Source organism: Sciurus vulgaris (genome assembly GCF_902686455.1).
Source record: "Sciurus vulgaris genome assembly, chromosome: 7".
Taxonomy (NCBI): Eukaryota; Metazoa; Chordata; class Mammalia; order Rodentia; family Sciuridae; genus Sciurus; species Sciurus vulgaris.
This window is the reverse complement of record NC_136467.1, coordinates 118,895,308-118,911,187: the sequence shown is the minus strand read 5'-3', so window position 1 is coordinate 118,911,187 and position 15,880 is coordinate 118,895,308. Positions and strand designations below refer to the sequence as shown.

General features: G+C 38.2%; 1 long non-coding RNA gene across 1 annotated transcript; it reads left to right on the top strand.

Moving 5' to 3' along the window:
- Positions 1-956: 956 nt before the first annotated feature.
- On the top strand, positions 957-2,833 carry LOC306666350. The gene is made up of 2 exons (XR_013765277.1): positions 957-1,093; positions 1,509-2,833. It is a non-coding gene; the product is annotated as an uncharacterized lncRNA (long non-coding RNA).
- The last annotated feature ends 13,047 nt before the right edge of the window (positions 2,834-15,880 follow it).

Below are 15,880 nucleotides of genomic sequence, written 5' to 3'. Positions count from 1 at the left end.
TTAAAATACCTTTCTCGTGAGAAGGTGGTAAGCACAAAAGCAGTGGGGAGTATAGACTCTGGAGTCACAGCAGTTTGGAAGCAAATCAGGTCTGGGCCTGGCTGATACTGGAGAGTCAGCTCCCCTTGGAAGTCACTTCCTCCTAGGCAAGCTGGGGGCCCAAGCGCAGGGATCTGGGAAGACTAATTAGGAAGGATTTAATTCCCAGGGAAAGGAAGCGTCAGGAAGTGAAAGTGGATGGAAAGAGCAAGTCTTGGGCCAGGGAGACTCAGTTTGAGGCCATTGCAGTCTTTCAGACAAGTGTTGAGAACCTTAACTAAGGGATTAGCAATGTTACAATTGCCAGCACTGGGTAGAGGATAAATGAGTAATTTCTAGTGTAGGTGCTGGTGGTAATATTTAGCAAAACGGGAAGAAAAATAAGTGTGTATTATCCACAGGTGTCTAAGATACTAGGTAGTGTCAGTGACATGTGGGGTAGGATGATGGGTTCAGATGTGGATATGTTTCTTTTGGAAACACTTTTTCTCCACTAGCAGTATCTCCTTCTGTAGGGAGTGGCATCCATTAGTACAGACTTCTCAGTGCTCAGATCCCCAACTCACTCCTCCCTGTAAGAGTGATTTCCTGTTGATCAACTTAAAAGGAGAAACTGTCCTCTCTCTTAAAAAAGAGTTGCCTTCAGGAAACTATCCTGGTGTTCTCCCCTCCTCCCTTCTGCAGAAGCAGGGGGAGAGTGGTGGTAAAGGTTTCTAGACCAGGGATACAAAGCAAGTAAGCCTGTTTAACTCCAGAGTATAACATTAGGAAACTCTCTGTCCGCAGGTGATATCAAATACCAGCTTTGTCAGTTATATAGAAAAAATGGACCAACAATGATGATGCACCCTAATCTCCAGAACCTGTGAATATGTCACACTGCATGGCAAAAAGCCTTTTCAAAGGCAGAGAGGTCATGCTAAATGAATGGCTGGGCTAGAGGCAGCAATGTCGGAGAAGGAGATGGAAGCAGAGGTCAGAGAAACAGATTTGAAAATGCTTCACTGTTGACCTCCAAGATAGATCCAAGGAGGGCTGGGAGTGTAGCTCAGTGGTAGAGTTCTTGCCTCATATATGTGTAAGGACCTGGTTTTGATTCCCAAGTGCAGGGGTTGGGGATATCCCAGGTATGCAGACATCCCCTAGAAGCTGAAAAGGCAATGAAATGTATTCTTCCCTAGAACTCCCAGAAGGAATACAGTTCTGTCAACACTTTGATTTTAGGACTTCTAACCTATGGAACTGTAAGGTATGGTTTTAAGCCACTAAATTTGTAGTCATGTGTTACAACAATAGGAAGCTAACAGTAATAAAGATGGTAGTTGGTTTCCTGTTTCATTCTCATTAATCTAGAAAAGAAGGGAACAATTTATTAGGCCCACCATGAACTACGGTAATATAAATGTGACCTGAGGGAGGCAGCCTCCACAGTTAGAGGGAAATGTCCAATAAATAGTCAAAGTCCACAGATCTATGAATTAGGAAAATAAACCAGATATGAAGGACATTAACATATAATTGTTCAATTAATCCCTAAGCACTGATGATATGAATCAGGGAGAAGATATAATCTCCCCAGCTTTCCATTAATTTATTACTTATAACAGCACACTTCAAATCCCACTCAGATCATTTCAGAAAACTTTGCAAGTCAATATATTGACAAGCCAACTTCTGCCCAGATTCTATGACGATGACACAGTTACTCCAGAAACTCACTTCCAGAAACTCATATTTCACAGAGATAAACACATATGTGTAGTAGTTGCCATAAGTTCTTTTTCTTAAAAAATCAAGGTATAAACGTAAATATAATGCAGTATACCCGGTACTGTAATAGACTATGAGGTGAAATGAGTGTTGTTTAAAGTGATTCAGAGGGACCATTCTGTTCTGCCTAGTGAAGTCAGGATATCATACTTTCCTACACTGTCAGGTGCACACAGGACACCTCAAAAATGGACAAGAACGTACGAAAGTGTGAGGATGAAAAAGACCAGGAGAGTGTGCTGAGCCAGTGATGTCACTTAATATTACTTTCAAGTATTTGGTTGTAATCTGAATGAATGTTTACATACAACTTGTTTCTAAAATTAAATTTTTTAATTGAAAAAATGGCCACAAATGAAGTTGAATGCAAGAATGCAATAATTTATTATTTCATAAGATCCAAGAGGAAGCATATTCAGTGTTATAAATGCCATGTTTTGGTACATTTGCTTATCTAATCCTTACATATCATCACACTTAATTTCTTACACATTAGCTTATTGTATCAGCCATTGACATCTCACTATTAGCAAATGGAGAGCAAAATTTAAATTATTTGGCCAGGGTCAAAACTGTTAAGTAGTAGACTGAAATTAGATCCAGCACAGGTGTCCTCTCTCCAGAATGCCTTCCCTCACGTCCTTAGTTGATTTAAGTGCCCATCCTCTGACTGGCATTTACTTCAATAATAACAGTGCTTAGTATGTGCGAGGTACATCGTTGCTGTACCTGTTACCTGAGTTTAAGTGTGCTATGGGCATTCACTCACTTAAGCTTCAGAACAGCCCTGTGAAGTAATTGGTACTGTTTATCATGGTATTTTATAAATCAAGGGCTTAGGATGTGGCTCAGTGAGAGATCACTTGCTCAACATACATGAGGCCCTGGGTTCGATCCCCAGCACCAGAACCAATCAAAAAAAAGAAAAGCTAAATAGTCACTCAGAGTTATTGCATAATTAATAAGTGATAGAGCCAGATTCAGATCCAGATAGTTGGATGCTAGAATCTAGTCTCTTAACCTCCAGACTGCTACCTTCAGACCATGTGCCTTCTGCTTACATGAGGGATTCTAGAAATCAGCTCACAGAACTTACCAATGTATTTACTGTAGGATTGTAGTATATGATATCACTCTGTGGTCTTTCTGTGAACACAAGAGAATTTTCTCTGAATACAGTCATGAAATATTTGACTACTCTTGAGTAACAGGTGTGTTTCCTTTTCATAGGCAATATGAATTATATAACATGTTGTTTTTCCCTTTTGGCTTTGTTAAGAAGTTCTACATAAATCTGTTGTCTCAGTGTTTACAACTGAGTAGATTGCTCTGCTTATCTGTGTTCTGTTTTTATATCACTCAGCTTTCCATTGCTATAACAAAATATCTGAGGTTATCATCTTAGAAAGAGAAAATATTTATTTTGGCTCACAGTTTTGGAAGTTTCAATCCATGATCAAAAGGCCTTATTTTGGGGGCTTAGGGTGAGGCAGTATATATGGCAGGAGTATGTGGTGTAGCTAAACTGCTCACCTCATGACCAGGAAACAAAAAGAGAACAAGGAAGGAACCAGGGTCCCACAATGCCCTTCAAAGGCATACTCTCAGTGACCTAAGGACTCTCCACTCAGCACCCCCTCTGAAGGGTTCTACACCTACCAGTAGTGTCACCCTGGGAATCAAAACTTTATTTAGTACATGGGCTTTAGGGGACATTTTAAGATCCAAACTGTAACAATTCATTTGAAATTTTTCAAACTAAAGAGTTGGAAATATAATCCAAATTTTTCTTATTTTCTAAATTATACCTTTTATAATTAGAAAAAAACCCTTGTTTTAAAAGGATATGTATAACTTTGAATGATTTCTAATATTTTTATTCTGAATAAGAACTAGTTTGAGGTTAAAATGAATGAGTTAAATATAGAATCTCAGTTCTTATAAAACCAAGACTATTGCGTGACCTTGAAAGTCCAGATTAACTGAATTGTTGGCCAGACAGATAAGAAAGTATTTCAGGGCTGGGGCTGTAGCTTAGTGGCAGAGCATTTGTCTAGCACGTGTGAGACACTGGAATAGATCCTCAGCACCACATAAAAATAAACAAGTAAAATAAAGGCTTGCTGTCCCATCTACAACTACAAAAAAAAAAAAAAGTTTTTTTTTTTTAAAAAAGCATTTCAATAGCATAAAATAGCTAGCTAAATTGTGGCAGTTCTAGTTTTTTACTTATATCTAAATAATTTGAAACCACTTTTGGGTTATTTGTACACGTTTTAGAGATAAGAAAGTCCATTATCGACCTATATGCTGGTGATAGTTTATTATAATGAACTTTATAGTTGATCTTATTGCTTATTATTTATCAGAAAGAATGGATCAAGTCTTGTTCCAAAACTAAAATTACTATTTCAGTCCATGTCCTCAGATTTAATTGACTCAGATCCAGTAACTAAACACCAGGTTAATTTCTTTACTTAAGGGTATGTTTTGCAAGTAATTCTTCAGGTAAATGTACTGGCAGTTGTTTTGCTAAATGTCATACATTTCATGACAGCATTATTCAAGAGTTTTCTATATTCAGAATGAGATACTAAAAATTTCTTCTTTGAAAACATTTTAGTGCTCATCCTCGTCACTCTCCAATAGGGCATTTGAATGTCCTGCAGCCAGGCAAGTGGGTAAGGGCTCTGTACTCAGCCTAGCAGATTGTTGCTATGTCATATAATAGAAGCATCCAGGGATTGCAGTTGTAGCTCATGGTAGAACACTTGATTAGCATGTGTGAGGCACTCGGTTTGATCCTCAGCACCACTTAAAAATAAATAAAATAAAGGTATTGTGTCCTTTCACAATTAAAAAAAGAAGCAGCATCCAGTGTTGCCAGACTTGAAATCACTCAATCTCTAAATATTGGTAACTTATGTGAACTTAAAAAAAGAAAAAACGTGAGTTTGCAGACTTACTGCTCTATTGGTTAGAACTTAATGATCTTCAACATTTGCTTAATTCTTATTTGCGAAGAGTTGATTTTTAAGGAAAATCCTAGATCGCCTGGGGGAGGAGGGGCTCCCTCTATCTATTACCGTATGTTCCTAGTAAGAGGACTGTCTTAATGAGGTGACTCAACTCTTCACAAAAGGCAGTCAACTCCCTATCATGTGCTAATCTCATTACTGAATTCTGAACAATATGTATCTGCCTTCAGCCACACAATAGGAACCAGTCCATCAGAAAACTGCATACCTAACCATATTGTCCTGAGTTCATATATACAGAAACCTTCTCATTCTGGGCCAAGTGTGTTCTGTTGACTTGAGCCTTGCGTCTTCTGCATCTATTAAGGAATTGTAGAAGGAACAGTTTCACAAAACCCACTAGCACCTTTCCTGTAAAGCTGTTACTGCGTACTTTATCACTTTAGACTGCCTATCAGAAATGGCACAAGGTGATTGTTTTTTCAGAGCCAAGTATTACGAAATGCCTGGTTTTCCTTGAGTACCTGATGTATAGTCTTTACAGACAAGTGAATTGTGTAACTGAATGTGTTTCCCTTTTCACCTTGGCTGCCACAAAGCTCTGAGCTCAACTTTAGCTCCTGGGTAGGAACCTGTGCCTACATATCTGCACTCTAATTTGTTCCCTGTCCTGAATTTTCTGTTCAAATTTGGATATCTCTTGCTCTGACCTATCTATAATTTTTAAATTATGTAATAGCACTAGTCATCTCAAATTATACAAAACTTTGGGAAATCAACGATAAATATGCCTACAACACTCTTATGCCTAGTTCTTCACCCTCACTTCAGGAAGGAGTTAAACACTCTTCCATACTGACAAGAATGTGTCTTATGAGTTCTCCAGGGTTTATAAGAGATTAAATAAGAGAACAATGAATTACTTTCAAAGGATTGTTAATGTTGTTGCAACTCTGAAGAATGTCATTTTCTAACTTTGATTTTTCCCCCTTTGGAGGGACATGGGTAGGTGAAATACTGGTTGACAAGCTTAAGTAGGAAAGTTAAAGTCTCAAGTTCTTCAATCAAATAATTTTCTCAAAACTCTTTCAATATTCTCTACTGGTAGGCCTGAATTTGAAGAATTAGCCTTCTGTGTGAGCTAAGTTATATTCTTTGTCTTACCCTCCTTTCTACCTCACATATTAATGACCTGATTGTATTTGCTTGTGTTTCCACATACACATAACTGAAGGCACATGGAAGAGCTAATGGCAGAATTCATTGTTGTCTTAATATATCTTTTATATTTGGCAAGCTGATGGCAGAAAGTTAATTGAATGTGATGACCATTCTTATACATTATCATCATACACCAATCTGTGATCTAATATTTTAATTCTGTACCTAAGAAAAGGACAATAAAGCTGCTTTGTAAATGTACAATAAACAATAAAGTGTGTCACAACGTCTGTAATCCTGTTTGGGCATTTCTTCATTTTTTTAATATACCAAGAATTTAAAAAATGGAAATAGCCTATACTTATTTCCTATTTCAGTTTTCATTTACTGGGTTACTTTGATCTAGGCACAGAGGAAATAGATTGAAGATGGCAGTTTTTGTACTAAAGGAACTAACAGTCTGAACTTCACTGTTCCATATGTTAGCCTATGTCCACATGTGGCTATTTAAAATTGAATTAAAAATCCAGTTCCTCAGTCAAACATTTCATGTACTCAGTAGCCACAGTTGCTACTGTGTTCAACAATGCGTGTATAGAACATTTCTCTCATTGCAGTAAGTTCTGTTGGATTGCTCTGGTCCCGAGTCCCTGTGAGAAGCATATGGATAAGATAGAAGAAAAGTAATTTCAGACAGAGAAAAAATCATTTATGAAGTGTGTGGAAGAATGACTGGGCATGATGATGCCTACTGCCAGAGATTCTCATTTCAGGGTGCCATGGAAGTCTGTATTTTTAACAAATATCCCATATTCTAATGGAAAAGGTATGTGGGCTACACAGAAAAATCAATGTCAGCTAAGAGGGTGGGGGAGGTATTTTGGAGTTTCAGGTTTGTTTAGAAGGAAATAGGAAGGAGAAATTCTATTCCAGTTTGATGGAAAGTAAAATCAAAGGCTAACTGAAAAACTAGAGAAGTCTTTCTAAAACCTTTAACAGAAAAAAAGATTAAGGCAAATAATCCAAAAGAAAAAATGGTCAAGGAACCAAACGAGCCTTACATAAAATAGAAAATACAAATTGTCAAAAAATATGACAGCTTCACTTGCCCTGGGGAAAACCCAAATCAAATGGGGGAGTGAATTTTCACACTTTTCTTGGAAATTAATCTGTTGACATCTATGACAATTAAAAATGCACTTACTCAGATCTTCCAAAGAGTATTCTCCTGTCTCCATAAAAAATCCCAGCATGTGAAACACATATACACATATAAGGATGTTTAATGTAGCACTATTGACAACAAAAAATGGGAAACATCTAGAATGTCCATCAATAGGGGAATGAATAAGTGAATTATGAAACATCTTTACCATGGAATATATTTTCTTAAAAGAATAACACCTATAAATATTGACCTGTGAAGATGTAATTGATAAATTACTAAGTGTGGAAAAGGCATGATGTCATCTTTGAAGGGGAAAAAAATAAGGGAAAATGTATTTGTTTCTTAGGACTACCATAACAAATTGCCATGTACTTCATGGCTAAAAACTCTACATATTTATTCTATTGCAGCTAGAAATGACTAGAAACCTAGAGTCCCAGTTTTGCCGGGCCAAAATCAAGATGTCAGTAGGGCCACCCTCTCCACAGCTTATGGGGAGAATCCATTCCTTGCCTCTTCCAACTTCTGGTGTCTGCCAGCGTTCCTTGATTTGCGGCCACATCACTCATCTCTGCTGTTGTCATATCACCTTGTCCTCTTCTGGGTCAAATTGTTCTCCAGTCTTCCTTACAAGGATGCTGCTTATGATTTGCATTAGTTTCTCCCCATGTCACAATCATTAATTATATTAGCAATGATCCTTTATCCATATAAGGCAAAATTCACAGGTTTCAAAGATTAGGATCTAGACATCTTTGGAGACCATTATTCAGCCTATCACAACATGTTTGTACACTTAAAGAATGCTGTCAAGGATAGTTTCTTTAAGAAGGAGAAGAAAACTAACTTCTTTGATATATACTTTAATTTGTTAAAAATAAAGTTGTGGGGCTGGGGCTGTAGCTCAGTGGTAGAGCATTTGCCTAGTTTGTGTGAGGCACTGGGATGTGGCTCAGTGGTAATACACTCTGTGCACAGATGATGCACTAGGTTTGATCCTCCTCAGCAGCACATAAAAATAAATAAAGGCATTGTGTCCATGTACAACTAAAAAATATTGAAAAAAAGAAAAATAGGAAAACTTCAACACCTAGGAACAGAAAAATGAACAAAAGATGGCTTATTTATATAATAAAACAGTATACAACATGGGATATGAATTAACTGGAGTATGTATCAACATGAATTAACCTCACAATATAATGTCAAGTTAAAAGTAATGATTCTTATTATATGAATTTTAAATAAAAACTATATATTGCTAAGAGAATATACTTCATCTTGATGCTAAAGTGTTTTACTCACTTTTTTCTTGTCTCCTTGATTTAAAAAAAAAAAAAAAACTTTTGTTTTTGATTGAAGTCTAGCATATATGAAGTGTTTATTTTTCCATCAATATTGTGAGAGGTTTGCTTTTACATTTTTTTTTTATTTTTAGTAGCTGTAGATAAACAGAATGCCTTTATTTTATTTGTTTATTTTATGCGGTACGATGTGCTAGGCAAACGCTCTGCCACTGAGCTATAGCCCCAGCACTAAAGTGCACAAGTAACTGTTATGCAGTATTTTGAATTTTCACAAAGCAAATTCAGATCAAGAAATAGAATGCCACCAGCATACCAGATACCCCTATCTCCTGCCAGAAATCAATCAAAAAGCATTTAGCCCTACTTGTTACTAGCAGCCATCCCCAAACTAAGAGGGGTGCCAGCTGTAGGATGAAACCAATACCAGAATTCAGAGTGAAGAGACGGAAAGAGGCTGAGACCCTTTGATGATATTGTTGTTTGCGTTATATTAACTGAAACTGAACTGTGTTTTGCCTCTGTACCCCAGGTAGATGAAACTTTAATTTCCTCATTATTTTAAACTGTTTAAATTGAATTTTCTATTTCTTTCAGCCAGAAGTATTCTATCTGATACAAACAGGTTAAAATCTACCACTGTTGCATTTCAGTGATTTAGATTAGAACTTTAACAACTAGTATAGGGGCTGAGGTTGTCACTCAGTGGGAGAGCACTTGATTAGCACATGTGAGGACCTGGGTTTTGATCACCAGCACCACATAAAAAAGCTAAATAACCAAAATAAAGGTATTGTGTCCATCTACAACTAAAAATATTTTTAAACAGCAGCTAGTATTTCAAAAACTTGTTCAAAATTGACTGAGCCAGACATTCTTTTCTTTCACATGATGATTATTATTAGAGAAATAATAATAAGTAACTCTGACTGCTTATTATCTGGATGAAACTGTTCTAAGTATTTTTACAAGGATCCCACTAGGTATGGAATGCTGTTATCCTCCTCATCAAAAAGAAGAAAAGAAGACACTCCAGGGCTAAGCTGTCCATTACAGTAGGCATCTGTGGCCATCGAACACTTAAGATGTGGTGTAAAGATAGTGCTGGGCACACCAGGTGCCAAGGACATCATACAAATAAGGAATGTAAAATGCCTCATTGATGAGTAAACTGTATTGATTGCCTATTGAAAATATTTTGGATATATTGTATTAAGGCATGTGATGAAAATTTACTCATTTATATGACTTCTAAAAATGTTTAATTACACATGTGACTCACTTTCTACTTCTGTTGGACAGCACTAGTCCAGTGCGATGGCTCTCACAGTGTCCTGGACCAGCAGCAGCACTTAGGAATTGGTTAGAAATGCAAGTTTCTAATAAATCAGAAACTCTTGAGTCAAATATTTATTGAATCAGAACTACTGAATCAGAAACTCTGGGGATGAGGCCCAGAAATCCGCATTTTACAAATCCTCCATGGGCAGCGTCTTCTTTCCCTACCTGTTTTATTGGGATATAAAAGTCTCTTGTTCAGAGAGTACAGTTAATGGGTTTTAGTATGTCCACAGAATTATGCAAACACCACCACGATCTAACTTAAAATGTTTTCATCACCACAAAACGAAATCTCATTCCCACTGTCAGGCACTCCCCATTCCCCACACTGTCATCCCAGCCCCAGGCGACAACTCATCTGCTCTCTGCCTCTGAGGATTTGCCTCTTCTAGACGTTTCACAGCAATGGAATCCTACAGTATGCAGTCCTTTATGACCGGCTTCTCTCACTAAGCACGATGTTTTCCCCAGTGGATTCTGATATGCTGATGTTTGAAAACTGCCGCTTTAGGGTAGAAATGGAAAGGAAAAAGTCAGTCCAGATAGAGTGAAAAATCAAGGGTACAAAGAAGAATGCCCAGATGATGAGAGAAAACAAATGAGACCAGAAGAACATAAATAGCAAACAGTGAAAGGTAGTTTTTTCCATGTGGGGAAATAAGCTGCCAGTCTTATTCCCAAAGTCTAAGAAGACTGACACTGAAGTCAGATATAACTGTACTTTAATTATATTTCTGTGTCTGCTCTGTTTTAATCTTTTTATCTCCTTAAATAATTTTATTGAAGAGATGATAATTAAAGCCATGAAAATAGGTGACATTACCAAAGTTTCTGTAGAAAGAAAAGGACAGAATATGGGGGGATGTCTTTCATTCCAGCACAGTGTGCAAAACAGTTCACATTCTTTTCCCCCCTTGAGTCCAACAGGAACCCTGAGAGGAAGTAAAGTGAGTGTCACCATGTTAATGCCCACTCAGTGCCTGAGTCAAGGTTTGGAACTTGACCTTCTGCCCTGAGTCAGCTCCTTTTCTTCTCTACTCAGTCTTTCTCAGCTCTATTTAAAGGAAAGGAGAAAATGGAGACAGAAAGAATAGGAAGGTAGGATTAGAACTAGATGAGAAGCCAGATATGGTGGCTCAGGAAGGAAGATCTTGAGTTCAAAGCCAGTCTCAGCAGCTTAAATGAGACCCTGTCTCTAAATAAAAAAGGGCTGGGGATGCAGCTCAATGGTTACCATCCTGGGTTCAATCCCTGGTAGCACAAAAACAAAACACAACACACCAAAACAAAAATGGTGAGGACAGTTTCATGGAAACAAAGGGAGGCGTGTTTCAAGGAAGCCAATCTTACTTGCTCCCTTGAATTAAAAAACATTCTTTTAAGGAGCAGGTGTGTTCTTGAAGTGCCAACCATACTCTGCAGTAAAGAAGAATCAACATGAACAACCTGGGAGAACATATTTTGTCTTGGTTCTAACCTACAAAGCGTTCCTATTGTCACCATTTTCCCATTTCTGTAGTTTATGTTTTTGTTTGTTTTTAATTGAAGTTTATCAGACATACAGTAGGGCCCACAAATAATCATACAGCTTGTTGGATTTTCACAAAGCCTACCCAGGTCAAGAAACAGCACACTGTGAGCATCCCAGAAACCCCCTATGCTTCCTCCCAATTACTGTTTTTCCCTTGTGCCCAGAGGTAATTGTTTTCCTGACTTCTAATATAATCAATTATATTGAGAAGTGAGCATGATAGAGGGATATGGCTTACGTATGGCCAGAAAACCCGCCAATTGACTATATCCCACAGGAACACTTCTAAGACATTCAGTCTACCCAAATAAAGAGTGCTAACATCCCCAGCACCGCAAAAAAAAAAAAAAAAAAGTGCTAACGATAAGGGTGTTGAGAACTCAACAATGGCTCTGTACTCTCTAGAGCTGGTTTTGGGAGATGCTGTTATGGAACTAAACTACTTGATAGTAATGGAGATGAAAGGTTCCAAAATAATAGAGGCCATGCACTTAACCTTCAGAAACAAGGTGGGTGCAATTATCATAATGAGCAGTAAGGTCTGATGACAGTCAGTGAAGGGAGAGGCTCATCTGGAGAGGACTGTGGAGAAGATTAATAAAACATGCACTCCCCAAGGGAGAGTAGATGGGCAGCCAACAAGAGAACTACTGCTCAATCTATGCAATCAAAAGAACTCAAAGTTGGATCATGAAAAAGCTGAGTACCATTGATCCAACATTTTTTAAAAACCACAAATACTTGCCCAATTTCCACACCTGAACTTTGTTTTTCAAACCCAGAATCCACTGACTGAATGAGATCAGGTCGCCAGGAAGAATGACCCTGCCACACCACAGCAAAGAGAATCAGTAATGAATTCCTCCAGTCCTTCCTCTTACTAGGGTACCCATATATTGCTCCTAGTTACCCACTTGGGACTTTTGTACTTCCTGTTGCAACCGCTTCAGGCTCTGCCGATACACAAAACCATGAAGAATGCTGATACTTAGCACTGGTTCTCAAAGTGTGGTCCACAACTAGCAGCATCAGCGTCACCAGGGAACTCGTTAGAAATGATAATCATGGAGCCCACCCCAGACGTACTGAATCAGAGTGGGGCCCAGACACCTGTTCTGACCAACTCTCCAGGTGATTCTGATGCACATCTGGTTTCAAGAACCACAGATTTAGAGGTGAATGATTCAAATTACTCCATCAAAGGCTTTAACTTTCCACTAATAACCCCCAAATAGGGTGGTTAAAACCCAAATAGGGTGCTTTACCTACCTTACTCTTGTAGGTGTTCTGTTGCTTGTTTTCTAGCTGTTTTGTGCAGTTTGCCTCGAAAGATTTAAATTTTTCTGGATAAAGGATCCATCTCATATTTTCAGTCTTCTTGTTCTACAAGGACATTTAATATGTCCATGTGCTCTTAATCAAGCTGTGCATACTCCATTAAATCTTTATATCCTATAACTCATGTGACATGGTATTTTTAAATATTAACTTACCTCCCTTCATTTCTTTGTAACCAATGACCCCACCCCCACCAGGCAGCTAGACCATGGGTCCAGGGATGCTACAATAGAAAAGGGGCTCTTGACTTTCAAAATCCTAAACCCTGATGTTCTTTGGCTTGTGGGGAGGGGAGTCAGGACAGAGGGCTCTTCAGTGAGTCCCTGTGAAGAGGCCTTACCTTTCTCTCACTTTTATATCAAGATAAACCACAAAATCCTTAGATATAGGTATCTGGGGATCAAAAAGGGAAGGGGGCTTGTATTTGGCCTCCCGGGTATACCTCCTGGAAATCAGCAAGACCTCTGAGAAGCAATGGCTATGAGAAATACCTGTGAGATAGAACCGTAGATAAACCTCATAGAGTCAGTTTCCCACGAATAGCAAAACGATTCAATGGTTCTGGAGTAAGGGTTGTGGAGAAGTCTTACCCACAAAGATTTCTCTGTGGCTGATGTGTCATGGAAATAGAGCGAATCAGCAAGTCAGGTGCCAGTAACAGGTAGTCAGCAGCAACAGTGAATGACGGTGTCGAGCCCAAAGGGAGGCAGCACCAGGGGATAGAAATCAGAGACAAGCAAAGAACAAAGGGAAGTAGCTTTCCTGTCATATCCCCTGGGTAGGCAGGAGCTGTCTCTTGATGCCATCACATGTAGAGGAGGGACTTGAGTGGCGCCTGCGCTCTTCAGCATGCTTCTTCATGCGTCGCCTGTCTTGTTACCCTCTTAAGTCCACCTAGGGCTGTGCATTTACCATGCTAATAAGAAAAAGGTAACTGATGACAGTTATTTCGGTGATAGTCTACGCATGGGTTTGGCCTTCACCACCTGGAATTGCCCTTCTCATCTGAGAAGGTCTTTAATATTATTGTTTTCTTTAAACATTTTTTTATTTGTTCTTTTAGCTCTACATGACAATAGAATGTATTTGAACATATCAACATACCTGGAGTATAACTTCCCATTTTTGTGGTTGAATAGGATGTGAAGTTATACTAGTAGTGTATTCAGATATGAACATAAGAAAGTTATGGTCGATTCATTCTACTGTCTTTCTTATTCCCATCCCTCTCTCTTTCCTCCATTCCCCCTGTCCAATCCAGTGAACCTCCACTCCTCCCTCCCACCATCTATTGTGAGTTAGCATCCACATACCAGAGAGAACATTTGGCCTTTGGCTTTTTGGGATTGGCTTATTTCACTTAGCATGATAGTTTCCATTTCATCCATTTACTGGCAAATGCCATCATTTCATTTTTCTTTATGACTGAGTAATATTCCATTGTATATAGTATCACTAATATTATTTTCAGAGTTGGCATTTCTGCTGATCACATTATCTCCCAGCCTTCCATCTCCTGGCATTTTATCATTCCTATAACCTTGGAGTCTGGTGCACATTTTAACTCCTAATTTGCTGGTATGGCTGTTAACCCTGTAAAACAGAGCTATCATGGCTGTATTATTTCCCCTGAAAGGTCACCCCAAAGGCAGGTCCTGTTTTTCATGGGAGCTCCCTAACTTTGTTATTTCAGCATATACCAGTGGACGGGTTCACCTATAAAAGACTAGATGCTTACCTTCCTCAATCCTTCAAGAATTTAGGATTTTCCCCAAGAGAAAAGTAGCAGGAGAGATTCTGTATTTACTGAACTCTGGTTTCTAACCCCTCAGAAGATAGGGAGCTTTATGTTTAAATAGAATAAAGAAAATCCCTGCTTCCTACACCCTTGGATTAGATATGCATCCCTTATATTCACTACCACAAATGTGTTTCACTATATAATAATGGGACAAAATAATTCATAATTTTGGAGGTAAACATTTTACTATCACTGATGCTAGTGATAGGCATCTGTAAAGCAGTGCTTCTCAAACTTTTTTGTCCCTATCAATCACCTAGATATTCTATGAAAAACAGATTTCTGGGCTGGGGTTGCAGCTCAATGATAGGGTGCTTGCCTAGCACACATGAGGCCCTAGGTTCAATCCTCAGCACCACATAAAATAAAGAAATGAATAAAAAAGGTATTGTGTCCATCTACAACTAAAAACTATTTTTAAAAATACAGATTTCTGATCCAATAGGGCAGAGGTGAAGAATGAAATTCTTGATTTTTAATCAGCTCCAAGCTGATGCTGATGCTACTGTTTCAGAGTCACCCTTGGAGTGGGGAGGCTGTTTAAGATCCTGGTAAGATGGCCATGCTATGTGGATTCTTGATAAACATTAGCTACATTTTCTTAAATGTGTTCTTTGAAGGCACAAGTGTTTAAATCAAAACTTGGTATATTTCCCTCCTAGTACTTCTTTTTTCTCTCTTTTTGGTATAAGGGATTGAAGCCAGGGGTGCTTAACCATTGAACCACATCCTCGGCCCTTTTTAAATATTTTACTTAGAGATAGGGTCTCACTAAGTTGCTGAGGCTGGCTCTGAACTCACCATTCTCCTGCCTCAGAGAGCTGCTGGGATTACGGGCGTGTGCCACTGTGCACAATTTTTTTTTTTTTTCATTTACTGTCTCAGGAGCATTTTTCGATATTTTTAAGTGTTCTTTGAAGGCACAAGTGTTTAAATAGAGCTTTAAAAAGTCTTCAAATCAAGTACAAAGTGCTTAAATTGTTATAATAGATGGTATTTTATCATTATGGGTACTATAAAAGTTAACTATGTCCCCATTTGGGGCTTTTGTTTCTAATTTTTTGTTGCTATGAAAATAACACAAGTAACACATTGTATATATTTTAGAAATTAAAATCTGATTATTTTCTAGGAAACAATTCCCAGAATATTACAGTATTACCCAGTAAGGGATCTGGACATTTTAGTCTTTAAACTCTTGAAAACTATTGTGAAATGAAATGTGTAGACAGTTTGGATGAAGTCTATGAAGGTGCCTATTCCACTGCTTCTTCAGCAGTCCTAGGTACTGGACTTCTATAATCTTTGCTGATATTGTGAGACTCAAACCTATGCATTTATAATGCGAATTCTATCAATTAATTTCCACTTATCCAATTATTAGATTAATCTGCTTCATCATTTCCTCAGTAAAGAACTGAGGACTTGAAAGGCTAAGCTGACTGTAAC